We start from the raw sequence: 23191 nt of genomic DNA, 5'->3' as shown, positions 1-23191 counted from the left end.
TTTATATTCGGACTATTTCATATCGGACTGGTAGGACCTGCCGCAGAGTATCACAGTAACTGCATGACTCGCCATAGACATACACGGAGAAAAGTAGCTCCGGCTAGAATGTTCCTCCGCAAGACGCGTGCAGTTCTGTTTATTAACCACTAGAGGCCCAAAAATCGCGGACAGCAGCTTTAAGTACAGTAACACTTACTCAAATACTTTACACCACTGCTTGGAATCAAGTAAACATTTGTAACAAATTGAGATTAAATTGAGAATAGTGTCAGCTGAAAGCATAAAGATGTTATGCAAATGCTGCCGTTTTAATGGTGAATATTGGTGGCAAAGGACCTGGAGAGTTATTGAGATCACAGTCTAGCTTTATCATCATTGTGCTCTTGAGTGAAGCATATGCAATTAGTGCACTCACAGTCATTTAGGATAAGACTTGTCTGCTTGATAACATGTACTCGTATGAGGGAACATGAAATGTAATGCATGACAAAAGCCTCCAACATTATCTAGAAGTGAAGACCGACGTCCGCAGAACACTGCATTAATGCTCTGATCTTCCCTCAGCTTCAAGAGACTGGTTTACTCAAACACTTTAAGGAAAATCAACGTCTTGCTTTGTGTAAATTGCTTTACCTAATTAGATTGCTCACTTCGCACTGTTTATTTTGTTATGAGTCAAGACTGCACAAACAAATTAAGTGACACACCTAAAAATGAGTGAGAGCAATTATTTCCATAAGCTAAGAGAGAGAGAGAACAAGACTAATCAGTTCTTTCTAATTTCACAATGTCATCTGATATAAGCAGCATTCTGGTTCCATCATCACGTTATGTACACTGCACTGCAAAAATGGTTTGTTTATTACACTTTAAGGTAATCTGATATAGGGCTAAATCAGTCAGGTTTCTAATAGTTAACATGCTGTTGACAAACTGAAATCCATATTATCAAGCACTACAAGAGTTTCCTGTCACACCAGTTTTCCTGTTTCATCTCAATAGTCAGGAAGTTCAGATGTGCCTGTTAGGAAATTGCTGAGAGATGACTGGGAGTATGATGTAATGCACTCTGTCAAAATACTGGGTGTACAGCATACCATTAAGGGTTAGTTCACCCAAAAATGAAAATTTGATGTTTATCTGCTTACCCCCAGCGCATCCAAGATGTAGGTGACTTTGTTTCTTCAGTAGAACACAAATGATGATTTTTAACTCCAACCGTTCCCGTCTGTCAGTCGTATAATGCGTGTCAATGGGAACTTCGTTTATAAGAGTAAATAAAACTTTTTTCGGTTTGCAAGAAACCAAACAGTATTTATATCATTTTTTACCTCTAAAACACCACTATGTCCAACTGCGTTCAGCATTCGCTTAGTGAGGTCTGATTGCGCTATGACAACGGAAGTGATGTCTCGCGCTTATACTTCAATGAGTGCGAGACATCACTTCCGTTGTCAGAGTGCGATCAGACCTCACTAAGCGAATTCTGAATGCAGTTGGACATAGTGGTGTTTTGGAGGTAAAAAATTATATAAATACTGTTTGGTTTCTAGCACAAACCAATCGTTTTGTGTCTTAGGACATCAATTTGTCGTCATGAGCCACAGGGTTTAATTTGGATTTGTCTATGCAAGTTTTATTTACTCTTATAGACGAAGTTCCCACTTACATGCATTATAAGACTGACAGACCGCAACAGTTGGAGTTAAAAATCATCATTTGTGTTTTACTGAAGAAACAAAGTCACCTACATCTTGGATGTGCTGGGGGTAAGCAGATAAACATCAAATTTTAATTTTTGGGTGAACCATCCCTTTAATGTATGTCAACAGAGATTGCCACTTTTTAATTTAGAGATAATATTTGGGGTTTCAGTAAAGAAAAAAAACATGAATTGAATAGTTTGTACAAAACTAAACATTTTGCCATAGGGTGCTGCAGTGATGACGTACTTTTGTAGGCCAACCCGAAAGTTAGCATCACACTGGTTCCCTCGAAAAAAAAAAACAACAACAACAACAACAACAACAACAACAACAACAACAACAACAACAACAACAACAACAACAACAATTCAATTTTTACATTGGCTTTTGAGTTATCGCAAAAAAAAAAAAAAAAGCTTTGTAATCAATAAAGGTTTATGATACACGTTTTGTCCATCAAGATGTTAATTTTTCACAAATTCAATCGTAGGCTATAAAGGAACTACACCGACCATGATTGCTCAACTTCAGTGTCACCACCACCCAGCTTCCGACAACTCTTTCAGACTTTATTACAAAAAACAAAACAAAAAAACAAAAAGGAGAGTGGACTAGTGTGCAGATGAGTTTACCTGATCGGTGTAATGACGTTTAATGTCCTGACCATATCTGTAGTCCCATTTAGCATCTTCTTAGCAGCCGTCTGTAAACGAGTGGGTATGGGTGTGGTTTTATGTCGTACAATAAAACATGAAAAAATATCTTGAGCTTGTGCTCAACACAGACATTATTTCAGGCTTTTAACCAAAAACCCATTCAAAAAAACCATTGACTTCAGGATGGAACCAGAAGTGCAAAAATGATAACCCGTTTCTATGTTTTGGCCAACAAAAATATGTTATCCCTGCATCACTCATTATTTATTCTGCCTTCTGTCATAAGTTCTTGTCTGTGGGAAACAAAAGGAAAAAGAATCTTTATGCTGCTCTTTTCTATACAATAACAGGTCATAGTAACCATAACTGCCAAGCTCTAAAAAAGACACAAGAGCACCCTAAAAGGATCATAAAAGTAGATATATATAAAATAATACTATTCTAATAATATTGTTAAACTATTGGCATTTGTTGCTCTACAGCAGGGGTGGGGAACATTGATCCTGGAGGGCCATTGTCCTGCAGAGTTTAGCTCCAACCCTGAAAAAAAAAAACTCACCTGCCTGTAACTTTAGTAATCCTGAAGACCTTGATTAGCTTCAGGTGTGTTTAATTAGGGTTGGTGCTACACTCTTCAGGACAATGGCCCTCCAGGATCAATGTTCCCCACCCCTGCTCTACAGCATAACAAAATTATATATGAAATAATACAAATAATAATAATAATAATAATAATAATAATAATAATAATTTGTATAATAAATCTATAATAAAATATGTTTAACAAGCCTATACCTAGTCTGTCTTCTGCTTCAAAAGTTTCAAAATTTCACAAATGCATACTTCTATGCATAATTGCTTTGCCAATTCAGAGTTGATGCTGATGAATACCAGACCGCTCAAGTACCTTTGTGCCATAGATGAGTGCAAGCAGAGGCAGCTGTCAGAAGGAGTGTCAGTTAAAGGTTATGCAACTTATTGCTTGGTTCTGTAACACCAAATAAATACTTAAAAGTATACCCAGTATTTTATTTTATTTTATTTTATTTTATTTTATTTTATTTTATTTTATTTTATTTTATTTTATTTTATTTTATTTTATTTTATTTTATTTTATTTTATTTTATTTTATTTTATTTTATTTCATTCATTCATTCATTCATTCATTCATCTGCATATAGTCAGCATCCAGCTGTCCTGCTTATTGGCATTTCAAAATTAAATCAAAATTGCTCTTACCATGTTCCACAGGGAAAAAAAATACCAGCATACGGGTTTGCAACAACATAATGAATAAATTATGACATAATCACTATCCCTTTAAATTGCTCCTTCATATGATTTTCCACTTATACATTCCCATGATAGATATAGAAAGTCACAGTTTGAACTGGTTATACATGTGGCCTTTTTTCTAAGAATGTATGAATGTTGTTTAAATCAAGCAAAAAAAAAAAAAAAAAAATTATATATATATATATATATATATATATATATATATATATATATATATATATATATATATATATATATAATTTTATTTTATTTTTTTTGCTTGATTTAAACAACATTCATACATTCTTAGAAAAAAGGCCACATGTATAACCAGTTCAAACAGTTTCCTGGCCTGCCCTACACCTGCAATGCCAGGGATGTGGAACGCAAATGCACCTGAGGCGAGCCGCATAGTCTCGCTGTCACTTTGCATCTGAGAACAAATCAGAAGTATTTACATTTAAGCAGGGCTTGTTAGTGTCACAACCAAACATCGTTCTGAATCACTGTCTGTTCTCTTCAGGCGGATGCTACAATCACAAGCACATGGCACTATGGGATGAGTTCGCACAAGCACCCGTAACGAGCTCTCGGCTCCGATGCCCACATTGTGCAAGTAAATTGCTGGGAGCTGGTGTTCTGGTGCTGCAAGGCATGCTGGGATGTGTTGACCTTTTCCTTAGATCATTATTAATACATGCAGGGTATTAGGAAAGGTTAATGAGTGAGAGGAAGGCCATTCTCTTCGAATGCAAACAAGGGCCTCTGAGCATCGGCTGTTAGCAGTAACCGCTGAGTCTGCTTTGTATGGAAACTTAAATGTAAATATGCAGCGATGACACCATCAAATCACATCAGAGGGATAGAACAGTTCGGTATTCATTTGTAAAACTCAGCAACAATATTTTATCTTTCTATGTTTTTGATTAATCAATAAAAACCGGGCATGAAAATCATTAGGATGAAACAAAAAAAAAAATGCATAGTTTAAAAGGCTTATTCTTTGTAGAAAACTGTTCAAAGAATAGCGTTTTTTTTTTAAAGCCTTTATTTCTAAGCTGTGTGCCATGGAAATGCCATGTTCCTCAAACAGAAGTAGCATAGCTTCAGAGACTTAGAATATAGTACATGAGCTGCCTGAAATGATATTGTTGTACTTATAAAGGCGTCTTTATTTCCTCTTTTAATATCTTTACATAAGTATGAGAAACATTAGCGTAAGTTTTCTTCAAAATTGCTAAGAAATACAATAATACTGGTTTGTGATGGCCTGGGGTCAAGTACATGATAAGCCAAATTTACATTTTTGGCCAACCTATCCCCGTATCCTAATGTGGCATCCCCGTGCCTCTAGACTAAAGCTTCAGAGTTAATCCTCCTTTATTTACTTTACTTACTTACTTTATTGACTACTATGATTTTACCTCAGTGACTTGAGTTCAGTGCGTCTGAAAAGGTGCGATACCTCTCTCACCCCACTCGCTAAACACATACACATCTTCCTTAGTAGGAAATCTCAGCTGAGATAAACTTTAAAGACCCCTGGTGCTTCTTTTAACTCTTTTTCCCAGGCCAGCAAGAGTCTTTGTTGATAAGCCACAGAAGTCCACAGAGGTAGCCAGGGATTGTGAAGGTTCTGGTGCCATTTTCATTTGAGCAGATTGATGGGTTATTTTGGGCTAAAACTCAAGAGCGTTTACCTGTCCCCTACAGATTAAGATGGATGGCACGGCATCCGATCTGCATGCAAATGTGACCACTTTTAACACACAAGGACCGCACTGATCTGACAGACCACCGACTGTGCCCAAGCATGTCTCTGCAGGCCAAGAAAGTGCACATTTGGCAAGCAAGAGCCTCCCGCTATGCACTCCACGTTTGCAGATGCGATGGTACGCTCGAAAAGCAGACGTCCTGTCATCAGACACATAAAGTCTGGTTGAAGCAGAGCAGCTCCCGCCGTGTGGCACTCTGGACGGGAAGGAAAGGAGTCGTTCTCTCATTCGCATGCCAGGCAGGGTGCAAAGCGCATCAGCATTCCTGAACCCGACACATATTCTGCCAGCCAGCATAGCAGGAGAAACAGCGAGGGTGAGACAGGACGCGTGTGCATGTGTGAGAGGCACGTGTGTATGCGTGTGCCTCTATCCAAAACCAGTCAGACGCGCTGCGACTCGACGGGAAGTTGTAACACAGCAAGCTGACATGTTGTGGTTGTTTGTGAAGCATGAGAGATTTAGGTGCGAAACAGATGTCAAAGTTGTTGAAATATAAAAAGCGCTAACCTGTGAATGCTGAAAGCCCTGCCTTGCTGAGTTTTTCAACAGTGTTTACTTCACTGGGAGAAAAGTCTATAGACATGTGTTGACCACTTGTCCAGCTCTTTAAATGATCAGGTGACTTCATCAGTCTTAGTCTCAATGGTATAAGACTGAGATGTTTTCATGTTCACAGGCATTATAGTGCTTTTATTATACTTGGAATGGGGAGCTTGCTTTGATTGCATTCACTCTCCTCTGCTTTCAATGAAAAGGCCGAAGCATTATAAAACCATGGTTCTCTTGTCAAATGGTTTTAGATCATATAAAATCTATAGCATAAAGTCCATTTTTATTCTTTATGCATTGTTTTTCTTTCTCCTTATCATGGCTGTGTAAAGCCCTCTGAATTTATGTCATATAAATAAACCTGCTTGTCTTTAAATTGGATCAGTCTCAGTCAGTTGAGGTCTCACAGTCTTTTATTCTTTTACTGAGGCAGATGCTTCATATATCTATTCGAGAAACACCACGCTGCTCTCCTGCTTTATTTCAGTGACCTTCCCATGAATGAGGTAACCACGCAGGGATTCATGCAACACTGCTCTTGCATGACTGCTGTTGGCCACCGGGGGCAGAGTTGTCTCGCTCATCTGCCTGCATGACCAGGTCAGTAATGTGGCTCTCAGTGGAAAGTGAAAACCCGTCAGGGGCCGGAGGGTGCCATCTTCCCCTCTGAGGAGTGGACCATAACCACCAGCCTCCTGTGGCACGCCTGCCCTCGCCAAGCCTGTAAAAATGTCAGGAGGTAATCACTGCCCTCCCAAAGTGCTTCCTCCTTGTAACGAGGCCCCCTCCCTTAACCTGCTAATGCCAATATCCTCTCTGCGCAGCATTCTGCCTCTCCACGTTCTATACGCCCAGTATTCGCAGGGTCGACTGAAACGGTCAAAATGGCATAAATACATGCAGGTTCTTGGCTCGTCACCCTCTCGACACAATGGCTCTCGCTGTATCTGTCACTCAGTGCCACTCCTTCTTCATGTATAATTTATCACATTTAATTATTGCACCATTGCTGACAGCGGCTGTTCTGCCTTTCAGTGCTGGAGAACAGCTCATTGGTTTTGTTGTCTGATGCATCATTGACTGTTTTTACAGAGAGACAGACGAGGCGGTGAATTAGCCCTCTGGGCATGATGCACACATACAACAGCCACGCACTTGCGCCAGGGGAAGCGGGTCCCACTGAGATGGGGAATGGGGATTTGGGAACAACATGGGGCACAGATTATTCTTAAAAGTAATGGGATCTTTTCTTACAGGCACAGATCCATAACACTTTACGGCTTTTAAAGGGGTCATGACATGAGAAATCAAATTTTCCTTGATATTTCGACATATAAGAGGTCTTTGTATCATTATTACGTCCTGCAAGTTCCATAACTTAAAACGTCCTCGTCATTTATATAATCAAGCTGCAAAAAACCTTCGTTTGAAACAGAGGTGGCATGTGACGTCACAGGGGCACAATCATTTGCATACGACTGCCTCTGGAGCAAGACAACAACGCCTACTTTTACATCATTGCATTGTTGTCCCGCCCACTGACGTTCAGTCAATGAGCAGCAGGTGGATCTAAAGTAGGCCTAGTTGTTTACAATAAGACTGTAATAACAAGATTGCGATGGCACGCAGACGTTGTGCTGTTCCTGGCTTTGGAAAAACATCATCTCTGCTGCCAAAGGATCCCTATGTCAGAGAAAAAATGGATTCAGTTTATTTTTATCGAACGACTTGCATATTTGTACTGTACATTTTACCAGCGACTGTTTTGAGAACAAGTTGCAATACGATACTGGCTTTGCCCAAAAACTTTTGCTCAAAGATCAGGAATCAACTGTTCTGGAATCAGCAAGGACCCCGCAAACTGTAAGTAATGTAGTTCATCTTTAAACTGGTAATGACAGTTAAATTCATAATGAATAATCCTATTTTTTACTTCAAAAAACACTCTCTTTATAATGGCTGAAGATGTCGATAACACAGAACGAGTTTATCTGGAGACTTGCCAAAACCCCCGTTATAGTGATGATCTTACACTACACAATGAATCACTTACTGTATTTAAATAGTCTTTGCATTGTTAGTTATGGGTGAAAGCATTTCGTGAGAGTGCAGAAATTGCGTTGCAATGACGGGATCACTGCATTCACATGATCATTCGAGTGTCATCAGCTCAATGTTAATTACTGCAACCTTCCATGTTATGGAAAAGATCTAAATATAATGCAATAATCAACAATTTTCACAATTCGTTAATCTCGACAGCTGTACTAGTAAAAATGTGGTAAAAGTATTTGAAAGTATTCCACATGTAATACTTATTTCAACTGCAATAATGTCAGCCAATCACAGCAGTGGGTGTTTACACTTAAGTCTCACAGCAGACACACCCCTAAAATAGAGAGTTCAAATCAGAGGGCTAAAATCAGGGTAGAAAATAGCAATTTATTTCTAAATTATGACAATTATTTGATGTAAAAATTATATTAATATTATAAGTGCACCTCAGTGCACCTCTATAAAATAAATATTAAAAAAAATCAATTTCATGATCCTTTTAAATGCATGTCATTTTTAAAATGATGACATTAAAGGATTAGTTCACTTTCAAATGAAAATTACCCCAAGCTTTACTCACCCTCAAGCCATCCTAGTGACTACTTTTTAATGAACACAATTGGAGATATATTAATAAATATCCTGACGCATCCAAACTTTATAATGGCAGTGAACAGGGGTCACGAGTAAGAACTGAAGAAAGTTCCTCCATCCACATGTATATCAGTGGCGTGCACCTGCCCCTTTGATCGCAGCATTTGAAAGTGAAATAATCCTTTAGTAGACCAAGCAGTAATAGGAACATTTCATACACTGTTGAAATTTTACAAGCCACAAAAAAAAAAAAAAAAAAAAAACAACACGTTTATACAGCAGCAGAATATGGCTGTGAGTCCGGTTACATTCACACACGGTTCATTTACGGGAGTGACGACCACATTCTACAACTCACACCCTTAAATTTTCAGGGCTCTCAACCGCATTCTCGGAAAACCTGTTCTGTGTGAATGCAACCAGACAGGACAACTAGTTGTCTGTCATGTCATACAGTGTGAGAGAGCCGCTCTGCTAAGGGGTTTCATATGTGGTTTTGCTTTTGGTAACTTACAGCGACGAAGATATGAGCTGTGCGTCATCGGAAGGTTCTAGATCCAGTCACTGTTCTCCACCGGAGCCGCTCCCGTCAGTTTTATGTTGTGTTCTATACGCGACTCAAATGCCGTGTCGTGCGCGAGACGCGAGTGCAGCGGTTAAAGCCGTCCGGCTATCGCGTCTTTACAAGTTTCTGTCGGTTAATGAAGATTTGACGGATAAACTCACGGCTCAGTTGGACTCTTGTCGTATCAAAAAGTGCCAATACTTTTTTGGACGTTTTATGGACACTGCCATCTTTGATATTACTTTGATCACTGTTTGGCTACTATTATAATACTAGCTTGACCTATATTTAATTAGGTCAATTAAATCAGTGGGCTTGACTCTTGTTGCACGATAACAGACAGTATTTGAGACGCTACTGTTTGAACGGTAGAACTGTTGAACCTCATTATATAATGTAATATAACCTAGGTCTATTATATTTATTGTACTGTAGAGTTATTCTTCTTGTTATTATTATTATTATTATTATTATTATTATTATGTGTGTGTGTGTGTGTGTGTGTGTGTGTGTGTTCATAAAGTATCAACTGGTAACCAATCAATTGTCATTACACTATTGCCAGTTTATTTCATATGGTAAGCACCATTGGTGAGCATGTACAGCAGCCTGTCCTTAACACAGTCCACAGACATCTGAATCCTCTTTGCAATCATGGACGAGCAAAACAGGCCATTAAAGCTGTTTTCAGTTGTGCAAAAATACATTCTTGCATTTAGCCAAAATTTTGAGATTTTGTAACCTAATTCAGTCAGAACTCGCCAGATCGTCCCTGGCACTCCATCAAGTGTGTTAACACATTGTTTTGGCATGGGTTTGGCTGTGAAGTCCATGGCTTATTTGGCCTAATGACAAACCTTCAGTCCTTGTGCAGCTAAGCCCCAGCTGGAGATCTTGATTTAATGTGTCAAGCATGTCCGAAAAGCCTTCCAAAAATGCCTATTCAACTGGCGTTTTTAAAATAAAGACTTGCTAACTTATGTAGCTGACATTAAAGTCTGATAAGCTCTTGAAACGCTAAGCATTCCGAAATTACACACCGTTTTGGAGCACATAACAAAAGTAGACAGAATGAACATTACTATAAACATGTTGTTCTTTTCAGGCAAGCTTTCATTTTGTTGTGGAGCCAGATGAGGTTGCTTGGAGATGCTTGCTTGAGTAAGGCAAATCTGGACTAAATGTGAGGATCAGAATGACAAGTGACCTGCAAAACCAAAATGAAATCTACTTCAGGTTCAACCAGTTTTACAGCCTCAAATAACAAAAGGCCAAAAGCTGAAATAAGCACTATAATTTAATCTCTTGCGTTTTGGACACACCTGAACGGATTAACTGAAGTGGTGTGACAGTACTGAATATCATCATTACTATCACGCTGCTTGAAGACGAAAGCGACAGAAATGACCTTAATTTGTCAAACATGAGAGTGGATAGACAGACTGGAAAGCAGTAACACATGTGTTTAATGCTCTGGTGGTATAGACTGTCCCAGGAAACCTCTGACCCCGTGATGGCTGCAGGCTGAAGCGCAGGTCATGACGGCGGCCGTCCAGAGCTCAAGCGCTGACTAAGTTAATTGTGTGTGTGATGACACCATTTGGACTTCAAAAACCCCATGCATGGGGAATTGAGTTTTACTGGCCATGCAATCCATCCAGTGAGGACCAGAGAAGAGCTTAAAGGGTTAGTTCACCCAAAAATGAAAATTATTTCATTAATGACTCACCCTCATGTAGTTCCACACCCGTAAGACCTCCATTCATCTTCGGAACACAGTTTAAGATATTTTAGATTTAGTCCGACAGCTTTCTGTCCCTCCATTGAAAGTGTAGGTACGGTGCACTGTCCATGTCCAGAAAGGTAATAAAAACATCATCAAAGTAGTCCATGTGACATCAGTGGGTTAGTTAGAAGTTTTTGAAGCATCTAAAATACATTTTGGTCCAAAAATAACAAACTGTGACTGTAACGCATAACCGGACTGTGACGCGATTAGGACATCCGCGACATGCACACCTACGCACCATTTTAAAAAAATATAGCAATACCAGAATACAAACAATGTAGAATAGCTTCAATACAGCGTGCGTCTCCCTCAGACTGTAAACGAAGCTCGGGCGCACTACATAACAAGTCCTCAGCGTCACTGTCCGGAGCAGAAGGGGGCGGTAATGCATCTATAAGCTGGATGCCAACCGCCGTAGAAGAAGAAGAAGCAGCGTCAGTGTGGATATACACAGACCCGGAAGAGAAGACAATGCTGAATAAAGTCGTAGTTTTTGTTATTTTTGGACCAAAATGTATTTTAGATGGTTCAAAAACTTCTAACTAACCCACTGATGTCACATGGACTACTTTGATGATGTTTTTATTACCTTTCTGGACATGGACAGTGCACCGTACCTACACTTTCAATGGAGGGACAGAAAGCTTTCGGACTAAATCTAAAATGTCTTAAACTGTGTTCCGAAGATGAACGGAGGTCTTACGGGTTTGGAACGACATGAGGGTGAGCCATTAATGACATCATTTTCATTTTTGGGTGAACTAACCCTTTAAACATGCATTTATAATGTATAAGTAAAGTGTTCCTCATTTGTTCCTTCAAAGTGTTTAAAAGAATACCAGGATGCAACTCATAACATCATGTTGATGAATGTTCAGAGTGAGCAGAGCTGGAATCACATGTTTTGGTCATTTGTATTATTTCAGAGTGTTTGTCACATTACTGTTATTCTAAAATGTGGAAAATAGACTAAAATAGACTAAATTCATGTTTACTGGCTGTATCGATTGCCAGTTCCAATTAAGTTATGACAACCATATTTCTAAATGCACATTCAAAACATTTATTTTATTTTAATTTATTTTTTTGTTTTGTTTTTTAAAACATTTTATCATTTTGCAAGTATTCTGGGAACGTTACTTTTGAATGTTGTTGAAAAAACTTTAGACTAATGTAACGTCCAACTGAAATGTTTCAAAAACTAATGTATGTTGTATAAATAACATTTTTATGCTAATTGTTTGATAATGTTAATGTTACTTTAAGAACATTAGTTATAACTTTGAAAGAACCATGCCTGAACTTTAGCCAAAGTTCTGTAAACATTCCCTGTTAGCTGGGATGAGCTTGCATGCTGTAGAAATGAGTCATTTAAAATCCCCTAGGCTCGATAACACATGCTGATATACAGGAAATACACACATTTTTATGCGTGTTTGTGTCTGAACATCACTGAAGCCACATGTCTTCATTTCAAATTTAGGACAAATTTAATGCACAAACTAATGCCTTACATTTATGATAAACACATTTTTTTGTAGTTCATTAGACTCCCACTCAATTCAGCTTTTATTTATTCATATATTCATGTATTCATGTAATAAAAATGCTTGTACATTGTAATTAAAGCACATGTGTGACTGTGAGATTTACAGTTTATATATAAATATATATATATATATATATATATATATATATATATACACACACACCACAGTCTAATAGCTCTAGGTGAAGTTTAAATTACAGCTCTTTTGTGGCATCAGTATGATTTCTAAGGGACTGTTGCGACTGATGGATGCACTATGATGCCTAATATTATGTTTTGAGTTCACAAAGAACTGAGAGAGGAGCACAGTTCACTGTCTGTTTGCCATCTCATGTCTTTTCAGATCAGCAGCCTGAGCAGATTCCTGATGCAGCTGTTACAACATGGAAAGTCTCCACAGCAAACAACCATGACCAGCACAGTTAAGCAGAGAACTTGAACTTCCCAGAGCAGTGCCGTTAGTGTAACAGCTGACTGAGAGACGCTTCCTGACTCACATACCACAGCCACAGAGTCATTCCTGGGGATTTGCTGACCCAAGGTAACCGTATAGTAACGTGGATGGATGGATTTTCCTTTTTTGAATACATGCAAGCAAGAAAGAAATGCAAATACCACAGGTTTGTGATGTTTTTTAACCCTTTTTTAAGCTTCCCCTACGAATGTTACAGGCCAGTCCTTCCAGCTTTTTCTAAGATTATGGAGGATCTGTGTGTTTGGACAGTTTATAGTTAAAAAAGTAACAACTGTGACTTGTCTTTGAAATGAGGAAATGACTGTAGGAAGCATTTGAATTCACTTCTGATTCACAGTCTTTGTAGTTTTTAATCATGTTACTTTGTAACTTTTTTTTAAAGAATAATGGCAGAACAAAATACTGTGCAGTGTCACAATTCATTTCAGCCCAGGTAGGAATAATGTCTGTTCCACTTGTACTATTTTATCAGCAAATTTTACTGAAAAATACACTTCTTTGTGTACGTTCTGTACAATCTGTAATGCCTGTCTGAGTTACTTACTTGCCCTGATGTCATTCCAAACTTGTATGATGTTTGTTTGTTTGTTTGTTTGTTTGTTTGTTTGTTTGTTTTTTGTTGTTGTTTTTTTTTCTGCAACACAAAATATATTTTGAAGAATGTTGGAAACAGTTTTGGTGAGAATTTGGGTACCACTGACTATTGACCATTGTATGGATAAAAAATAAATCTCAAAATATTTCATGTTCCACAGAAAGTTTGAAATTGCATGAGGGGGAGAAAATTATGACAAAATGATAATTTTTGGATGAACTAAGATTATCAGCACCTGCTTTAGCCTTATGAATGACATAATTTGCTGGCCTCTGTTTTACTTGGGTTGGTCATTTTGAGGTCAGTAGGAGATCCTACAATGTTCAATGTTTTATTCTGATAGAAAGTCAGAATGACTCGTTTGAGGTGTGTCAAACTGCATCCTGCAGACTCCTGATTCATGACCGGCAGATGAACCGCTGACAGAGCAGACCAGCTCTTCCCCAGCATGCTGCTTCTCAGCCTGTCTCATCCTCTGTCCTTATGTGGCTCCTGAAATCTCAGCAGAGTTAAACCATTGTGAAAGACTGACAGAATAAGGCTTTGCATGCCCTCTTTGCCAAAGACGGATGAAGGATTGTGAATGCAGCTACATGCTGACGCCAACTGCACAGAGGCATGCCGTGGAGGACAAATTACAATTTGTGGACTGACTAATTGCCTATTTTAGACTTTTTTGTGTCTAAGTGCAAAAATAGCAGCGTAATTCCATTTGTGCTTTCATCATGAGAACAGTGCAGCTTAAGGCTTTGTGCTTGTTTGCATTACACCGCTGAAATAGAAGCAATGCCATATTGCTTAGCTCCAGGTTCATCATATTAACGATCAACATGATCCACTAACCACAAACAAACGCAACACTGACTGTCTTCATACATATTTAAGCACAGCAGGTGTCCAGACATAGGTGATCACCGTATAGCAAACATCTGACCTAGCATTTACAGATGGTAAAAATAATTTCTTGAACAGCACATTTTTCACATGCAGTTTCCTCCAACTAACAGGCATTTATGTGCTTTCTTACTCAGCAGTAACGGCCCTCTTTAACTCTAGACTACCAGCTGTCAGCAAAGCCGAATGAATCACACTGTTCAACCGAGTCTAATCTCAAAGACAGACAGATGAGTAGAAATTTTACTTCATTAACTACAGTCTTCCAAATTCCAATGCTATTAGCATAAGGTATTTCCATGACTGCAGTGTTTCTTTCTTGTTAAGTTCCTTTTTAACTTTCATAATAACAAAAAATGTAAGAACACTCAAAAAAAAAAAAAAAAAATGTCATGAACAAAATGTATGTTCATTGAATATAATTGAATTAAGGAAAACTTTTCCACACAATTAGGTTCATACAACAAAACTACAATAAGTCAATTTAAACAAATAATAGTTTGTTTAACAAACTAAATTTAGGTTCTTGTGTCAGTAAAAGATTAAATTAAATTAAATTAAATTAAATTAAATTAAATTAAATTAAATTAAATTAAATTAAATTAAATTAAATTAAATTAAATTAAATTAAGCAAAATGTTTCCATGAAATTGAATTACATTTGAATTGAAATTGAATTCCAAAAAAAAAAAAAAACAATAGTTACAGATTTATTGTAGTCTTGTTGTATGAACTTAAATTCATCAAGTTGTTGTGGTTACCATTGTGGTGAAGAGTGAAGCTTGTGTTTAGACTGTACACAGATGGCTGCGTATGAAGAAGAGCAGCACTGTAATCAACTATTCTTACTTCAAGTTACAATAAATAGCTAGGAACATGTTCATACATAACTTTTTATAGCTATAGCATGTGAATATAATGAACAAGAAGTTACCTATCACTACAATGATGCCAGCAAAGCTATGGCTCAATGAGTGAAGCAACATGCATGATAATGTTGCCACCCACAACCTAACAATGAGCTCTCCTCAGCACAGTGGTAACATTAAACACTACCAAGCTTTCCCTTTACTAAAAAACACATTAAACAGCACTTAATTTCAACAATTTCAACATATATGCTCCTGATCTATCCCTATGCAAAGCATGCTGGGAACAAGAAATCCACTGCCCAGTTTCTGTCAATGCAACATAAATGATTCATGTAGTCCCAACACAAATGGTTTAATTTAACTTAACAAATTTTACAAATGTAATTTAATTTACTATAATATAGAGTGCAAATGACAATTAAGTAAAAAACTAAAGATTTGTGTTGTTTCAGCTTATTTTGTTTAAATAAACTGAGCAAACAGCTAGAATCATTTTTTTTTTTTTTTAAGTAAAGCATGACTGATAAAATAATCAGAAAACCATGAGTATTTAACTAGTGTGAAGGCAAAGAGAAATAATGCACTCTGGATACATCTTAGTGCTCAGACAGAACATGTTCACTTATCTCTGGACGACAGGCACTGAGAACTAAAACTAAGCCTGCTACTCCACTTCATTTCACAGGCTGTGAGAACCTAGAAGGTACACTGTCAGGACAATTGGTAATGCTAGTCTAAATGTGGAGCTTTCCAGAGCACATTGATAAGCAGAAGAGACTGTGAACTGAGAATGAGAGAATTTTTTTTTTTTTTTTTACCCGACTGTACAAGCCGCAGGAGTGACATCAGGCTCTCTCTGTTCATTGCTGCTTATTGAATAATGTGGATGAAAAGGACCAGGTTAGAGAATAGTCACTATCACACCAGCACCATCTGCTATTTTCTACAGAAGGAAAGAGTGAAAATGTCGCTGGTGGCCACCTTTACGATGTAACATTTCCTTTAAATAGCCATTCACATATAACATTAATGTTATATGTGAAGAGTGAATGAAACTGAGTAGTTGATTTTGTCTTCATAGGACGATCATACAATTCATAAAACAACCACACAAGCCCATGCCCTTTTTCTAAATCTAATTTAATCTTCAAAAGCAATTATTAACTTTCTCATCTTAACCTGCACATTTATGCAGTACATAATACTCTCTGTTTTAATGCGAAGCTCATGTCACACCAGTGTACTTTTGTGTGCTTTTCTCTGCATTACTTCATTTCAGAGCTGCGACCTCCAACATGGACAAAACGTGCGGAGGGCGGGGCCGCTTCTCTCGCCTCGCGTTTAATTGGCTCGTATGATTCCCCCTCACGTTTGATTGGCTGCTAATGACATCATACTGGAGACTAATGACATCATAGTGAAGAGAAGCCGTAGGGCGAGATGCTTGGCTGGTCTCGACGCAGTCTGAGCTCACTCAATCCTCGACTCATGGTAAAGAGTCAGGGGAAGATGATAGGATTACTCGTTTGATGAAAGAAATGGCTGCAATGCGGCTCTAAATGTTTCCCGTGGATGCTGCGCGCTCGCGCCATGAAATCCAGCGAGTCCCAAAGACGCTGTCCAGCTCCACACGTGCTGAAAAAATACTGCTGCGCTACATAAACCGCCATAGACACAACTGAAGCTCTCCTCGAGAGTTTCTGATGCTTTCAATCATTCGTGATTGACAGACATAGTCTTAAATGACCTCATCATTAACCTCTGCGCAACTGTGTTGAGAAAAAGTTTAATTCAGCCGGCATTGCCGAAACCTGATGTGTACAGGAACTAGTCTGTCTGCATTAGGCGAGTAACAACATGTGCTGAGATATTATAATAACTTTCGTTAATAATATTAAAAATCATTATTGTGTAATGCTTTTTATGTACATTCAGATGCATATGTTTTACATATCTCTAAGTTAATATTTGAAGCAGCTAGGAATTATATACTTATATTAGCTACTTATAATGCGTTTCAAAAATAGGGTACTTACCTTTAGTTCGTACATTATGACAAGATGTGGAAAGTAATCGTTCTCATTATGAATAGTCCAGTAATCCCGGAGGAAAGTAATATCCCACAGCAAATAAATAAATAAATAAACAAATCCTTAAAAGGGCGTCCGCTGGAAGAAGTTATCCAGTTCCGATGCTTATGCGTAGTGGCCTATAAAATAAAAATATGATTTTAAGTTAAAGGACGAAATTAATGCAGCTGTTTCTCTCCAGGCACAGATAAATACAAATGAAAATGACCACTATTAAAAAGAGTTTAACAGATGAGCTTTATGTCTCAAAGTCTTCAAATGAAGTTAGGCCCACTTGCAGTTTGGGGGCATAACAACAGAAGTCTTGCTGGGAAATTGATTTGAGAGCTCAAATGAAACAGTTTTAAGATAGATTAATTTAAATATCAATTTTTACTTTCCTAAAACGTTTTAATAGCTTCAGCTTTGGTTTAACATGTATTATTGAATCATTTTAAGTTAATCTCATGTGTACATCTGTCTAATGCATTAGGTTGTAGGCTAAGAATAAAAAATACACATTTCTGAAAGATCTGACAACTTTTTCAAAAGTGAACCTAATGTGCCCAGTAACCCTTTTGGTCTCCAGGGTTACTGGGCACATTAAACTTACAGAATGTCCATATCAAGAATTAGCGGATATAAACTTTAAATAATAAGTCAAATGGAAAATTGTCTTTAAATAGGCCTACCTAATGTTTTTGAACATTCTGGGGTAAAAGTTAAATTATATATATATATATATATATATATATATATATATATATATATATATATATATATATATATATATATATATATATATATATTCTAATCAGGACTGGTGAAAATGTACTAAGTTATTGTTTGTATTTTTTTCTTTATTTTAGAAAACTTTTTACCATTCGTTGCAATTTCATGCACTTGAGCAATGAAGGTTAAAGAGATCATTTGCGTTAAAGTTCCTCATATTCTCTGTTTGGTGACTGCAGAACAAAGAAACTCCATCGTGCCTTTCTAAGTTCTGTAACAAAGGACTGAGACCGACTGCTCATTGTACCTGTTGCTCTTTCACACAATCTGAGCATTTCGTGATTAATATGTATCAAACTCATGCTCAAAAATCATCGCAAATGGCACCAAATAGCATTGCATGAAAGGCGAATGATTTAATTTATAAGAAGACATTAAAAACACAAGTATGCAGAATTTATCAGTAGGCATCATGCGCAGATAATTGCCGATATCTACTTCGCGATTAACTACTGCATTTTCTGAGATATCAAAGAGATCAATGCATAGTGCTCTACTTGTAACAAAACTCGTCTTTCATTTAATATTAATTGTGAAATACTTTGCATGCGTAATTTTCGGTCAACTTCCTTCGCCAATCAACTTTTGACAGCTTTGTCTTCCTGCGTCATCCTTAGTCCCACATGAGCCAAAAGTGGAAAATAACTCTCAACCTTTTTTCTCCGAAATATATCCTCTCGTTTTTGCCATCCAATGTCTTCATATTTCATCTTCATACATAGTTTGAGCATCTAGAGTCGCCCTTCAAAGCGCCCCGCTGAACAAAGGAACGCTCCTCTTGCTTTGTGTTTAACTTTGCAAGCTGACGCACCAACTCTTGGAGAACTTTTCAAGATAAAATTCATAGACGAAATATATTTGAGTGCAACAAAACCCCAGTGGGCGCATGCGAATAACTCACCTGAGCGTTTTGCGAAGTCTTGGCGTGAAGTCGCGTGCGCGGAAAAAAACTTTTCGAATGCATATTTGGGTTGTGTTGATGGGTCCCTTTGTCTACACGTGTGAAGGGGTTCTTGGCCGCGCCTTGTTCATTTCAGTTCGAGTCCCGCCCTCTACATACAACTAAATAACAACAAAGAGAGCAACTTACTAGAATAGCTACTCGTAAATGTCCGATAAATGCGTAAATACGTGATTGTTTTGCTCTTCACGGTACAAACTGCAACGGAGCACATTTGTTTCTTATACAATTCACGTATAAGACGTGTTCTCCAAGAGTTTGTACCATTTCGACTTTGGGCTTTTTTTTTTTTTTTAATAAATTTAAAAAATCTGAGATTTTACTCAAAATTGATACTGAATGGTTATGAGATTACTATATATATATATATATATATATATATATATATATATATATATATATATATATATATATACATTTCCTGTCATAATTTCCAAATCAAAAAAGAAAGAGGTTAAGGGTTCTTTTCCTAAATAGCTATAATTAAAAAAAATAAATAAATAAATAATCGACAAAAGTTAGAGCGCTAGCCTGAGGCGGTAACCATAGCAACAGCACGCAGAATCGATATGGCACATACATCAACCGTTTTGTCATCATGTATCTCTTTTTTATAGATTATTTACATATAACGGGTAAGTAAAACTTTTTTGAGTGAGATATATTAACATCATATTCTGAGCATAACTGAGCGTCATAATTTGTTCACTGGTCAGAATAAGCCTAGTAGTATACATTTACATATTAGGCCAACATTTTAATGCGAAAAAGTATTAACGCATTAAAATATATTTCTACTTCTTCTAGAATATATTCTAGAAGCTTCTACTTCTGCTGTATAATGTCAACCGACACATTCGTTTTGGTGTCCTGACATAGAGCATAGAAAGAAACAGACAAAGGTCATTTTAATACAGTTAATTTAAATGTAATCTAATTGGCCTATAGGGAAAGGACACACGTGTAATGAAGCGTGAAAGAATCAAGAAAAAAGATTATGAAGTTAACAGACCTTTGGATATTCATTGCTAAATCAATATACATTACCCCAAAAATACTTGAACTTGGGATAAACCTGTAGGACACTTGTGTGGGGAACTGACTTCATGCATCCACTAAACATCAATGCTTAAAATATGAGTCATGTATGCTTTCTTAAATGCCAATGCCATGGCAAATTTTGAGTGAATAAAACATGACAAACACATTTATTATGACTTAGTGAGGCATTTTTTGGAAAGTACTTTAATTCACAGTTAACAGCTGATAGATATATTTAATAATAAAATGGGGATGGGATTTGAAAACAATAGTTGAGTTCATTAAGCAAAATATAAAAAGTGTAAACACCTTTGTAGGTAAAAACTTTAACATATTTCATCAGAACATTAGTACTGTTATTTACAGAGAAATGGTCTACCATTTGCTGCAGATGCCACTTATTTTTGTATTTTGTCACTGAATGCAATGAAATGTGTCCATTTCACATGTTGAAACAGTGACAGATTTACACAGTTTCAGAACTGTAAATATTGCAGAAAAAAGAAAAAAAGAAAAAGGTAAAAAGAAGATAAGGTCTGACAGCCTCAAATCTGCGTTTTTATAACTTACCATCAGTGTACAATAAATAGAGCCTTCAGATACACTTATCAATGACAATGACAACAGAGCCAATCTAAAGTGCCAACAATGTTGTGTTATAGTGACAGCAATGTGCTTTTTTTATCTTCTAGGAAACACTGCTAATTCATTTTCAAGGTTACAATGCTAGCAAATTGACCATTGATAATATATAATTATTGGTTATACTGAGTGATAACAACAGTATTTAAAATTTAAAAAAATAACTGTGACTGAGGCATAATTTTTAATAATAAATCTTAAAATGTAGCCTATGGAAAAAATATCTAATTCACAATCAGTCACTGTCTTAGGTTCATATGCATCTTTACATTCTATTACATTAATAGCTTAAACAAATAATAAAGTGTATTATTATTATTTTGTATAATGTTATCAGTTATAATGATGATATTTTGTGACTGATCACATGTAAACTTGTATTTTTAACAGATGTGTTTTTGCACTTTTTAAACGGATACAATGTTGTTTACAAAAAGTGTTTATGCATTTATTCATATTTACACTCAACAGTTTATATGTGCCACAAAAAAACACACATTTTGGTTGAAAAATTAGTAAAACACCCTTTCAAATTTTCTTCAGTACTTTGGTTGTCCTGACGAAACCTGAATATGCTGTCTTTAGACCCGAGATGTTTTAGTTAATAAATCTGTTCAAAGGTGGGATCAGCACACAAACACAACCAGCATCACACTACACCACAATAACAAACTGTGTTTGAGTTCAAAGGAACTTACTCAACCTCCATTTAAAACACAAAGATCCACCATATTTTAAAAGAATAGGAATGATAGAGGAAGGCTGTTTTATAATGAAATATTTCAATGCCACAGAGTGCAGTTTTGGAGTATTCGGGCAGAGTGCAGTTTTCAGTATTCGTACCATTTGGATTCCCTCCCATTATTATTAAGGGTATTTACGTGAGCAAAATAAACACATTCAGTACAGAAAGGAAACGTTTAAAAATAAAATCATGTTCACAAAAATGAATCTTGTTCAGTTTCAAAGATGGTTAACAAATAAGCATAAAATTAGAATTCAAAATTATATAATTAGCAATTTCACAAAATTCATAGGCTAGTTGGTGACAATAGTACAAAATTTACATTTCATGATTAGCGATCACTTAAAATTTCTTATACATGTTATTGACTGGGACACAACAATCAAGAAAACCAGTACGAATGTAGCTCCTCTTGCATCAATAATGTTACTGTACTTTTTAATGTCTATTCACAGAAGCAACAGCAACAGATCAGTAAAAGAAATAAAATCTTTTCTCACTTTAGAACAGCAAATGATATTTTTAGGCTTATATTTGGCAAGACATGATGAAAGATACTATAAACGTGCGAGACTGGCTCTTCTGTCAAAATGTAAGGCAATGAAAATGGAAAAACTTGTGCCTTTCTTCTTCTAGTGGCTGTCAGGAAGTATCTCATGAAAGAAAAACCTTTTTCTTTTTATGGAGGATACAGTAATATAATGTGCTGCCTACAAGACAATGACTGCACCCACGCCAAACTACACTGAGGGTACTTACAATGTAATATTTAAGCTTTATTTGCTGCTCTCCTCAGAGACAGGCAGACAGGCAGGTTTCTCTCCAGTTCTTGTCTGACACCCCTCCCTCTGGAGAACAGATCTGGCCAAAGCCCCCTGCTGAGTTGTTCTTTGGGCGCTGTGGTAACACCCACACTACCAGCGAGAGGAATGTGCGCAGATTGTACAATACAGAATATTGTATTGGGCGTACAATAATACCAAAGCAGTTTGCATGCATGTTATTTCCAATGCCATGTGTTTTGTTTATATGCATGCTTACATGTAGTCCAGTATATTACATTGGGCACATGTTTTATGGCAATCTCACAGAATACAGGAGAAATATCAGGACAGTCTAAATGATGCCTGGCTGTGTTTGGCGGTGGAGGCCCCATCCCCCTCTCTACGAGCCCAGACTGTCTGGAGGAGGGGGAGGGGAGATGCAGTCTGCTAGACAGCCAGTCACTGAGTGCATGAAGCCACATGGATCACCTTTCAGTGCATTCTATAGAGATGTGCTTGTGTAAATTCATAATCAAGGATCATCTCGAGTAGCCTGACACATGCACATTCATTTACTGTCACCGAGGCATAGCCTAAGTCTTGTGCATTGACCCGCAGTCATTTGTAAACTTACTCAGATATAATAGCCATTTACACTAAGCAACATGCAGCTTGCACAGCTGCTGTTATGTGAGCGTTAAAAATCGTTGAGGCAAGTAATATGTGCTTTGCAAGTCCAAACAGACAAGGCAGACGGTTCATCGGGATCAAAGGGTGACACGCCCACTTATGCAAATAAGGAAGTGAGTCAACAGAGCAATG

At 37.1% G+C, this 23191-nt stretch overlaps 1 protein-coding gene across 15 annotated transcripts in view; it reads right to left on the bottom strand.

Annotated features, from left to right (window-relative positions):
• LOC125264325 overlaps positions 1 to 19329 on the bottom strand; it is a 146660-nt gene extending 127331 nt beyond the window's left edge. For 3 of the 15 annotated variants that reach the window (XM_048183568.1, XM_048183566.1, XM_048183564.1), the window contains exons 1-2: positions 19118 to 19322; positions 17392 to 17564 (exon numbers count right to left, since the gene is read on the bottom strand). The gene's annotated coding sequence lies outside the window, so the exon portion shown is untranslated. Of the gene's footprint in view, positions 1 to 2341; positions 2413 to 9130; positions 10926 to 17391; positions 17565 to 18869; positions 19089 to 19117 lie in introns of those variants that run through there. The other 12 variants (XR_007184063.1, XR_007184061.1, XM_048183565.1 and 9 more) reach the window with 11 other exon arrangements.
• Positions 19330 to 23191: the final 3862 nt, after the last annotated feature.

The sequence above is a fragment of the Megalobrama amblycephala genome, linkage group LG3, assembly GCF_018812025.1.
Source record: "Megalobrama amblycephala isolate DHTTF-2021 linkage group LG3, ASM1881202v1, whole genome shotgun sequence".
Classification (NCBI taxonomy): Eukaryota; Metazoa; Chordata; class Actinopteri; order Cypriniformes; family Xenocyprididae; genus Megalobrama; species Megalobrama amblycephala.
Note: the sequence above shows the minus strand (reverse complement) of the source record. Positions and strands in the feature narration are given on the sequence as shown.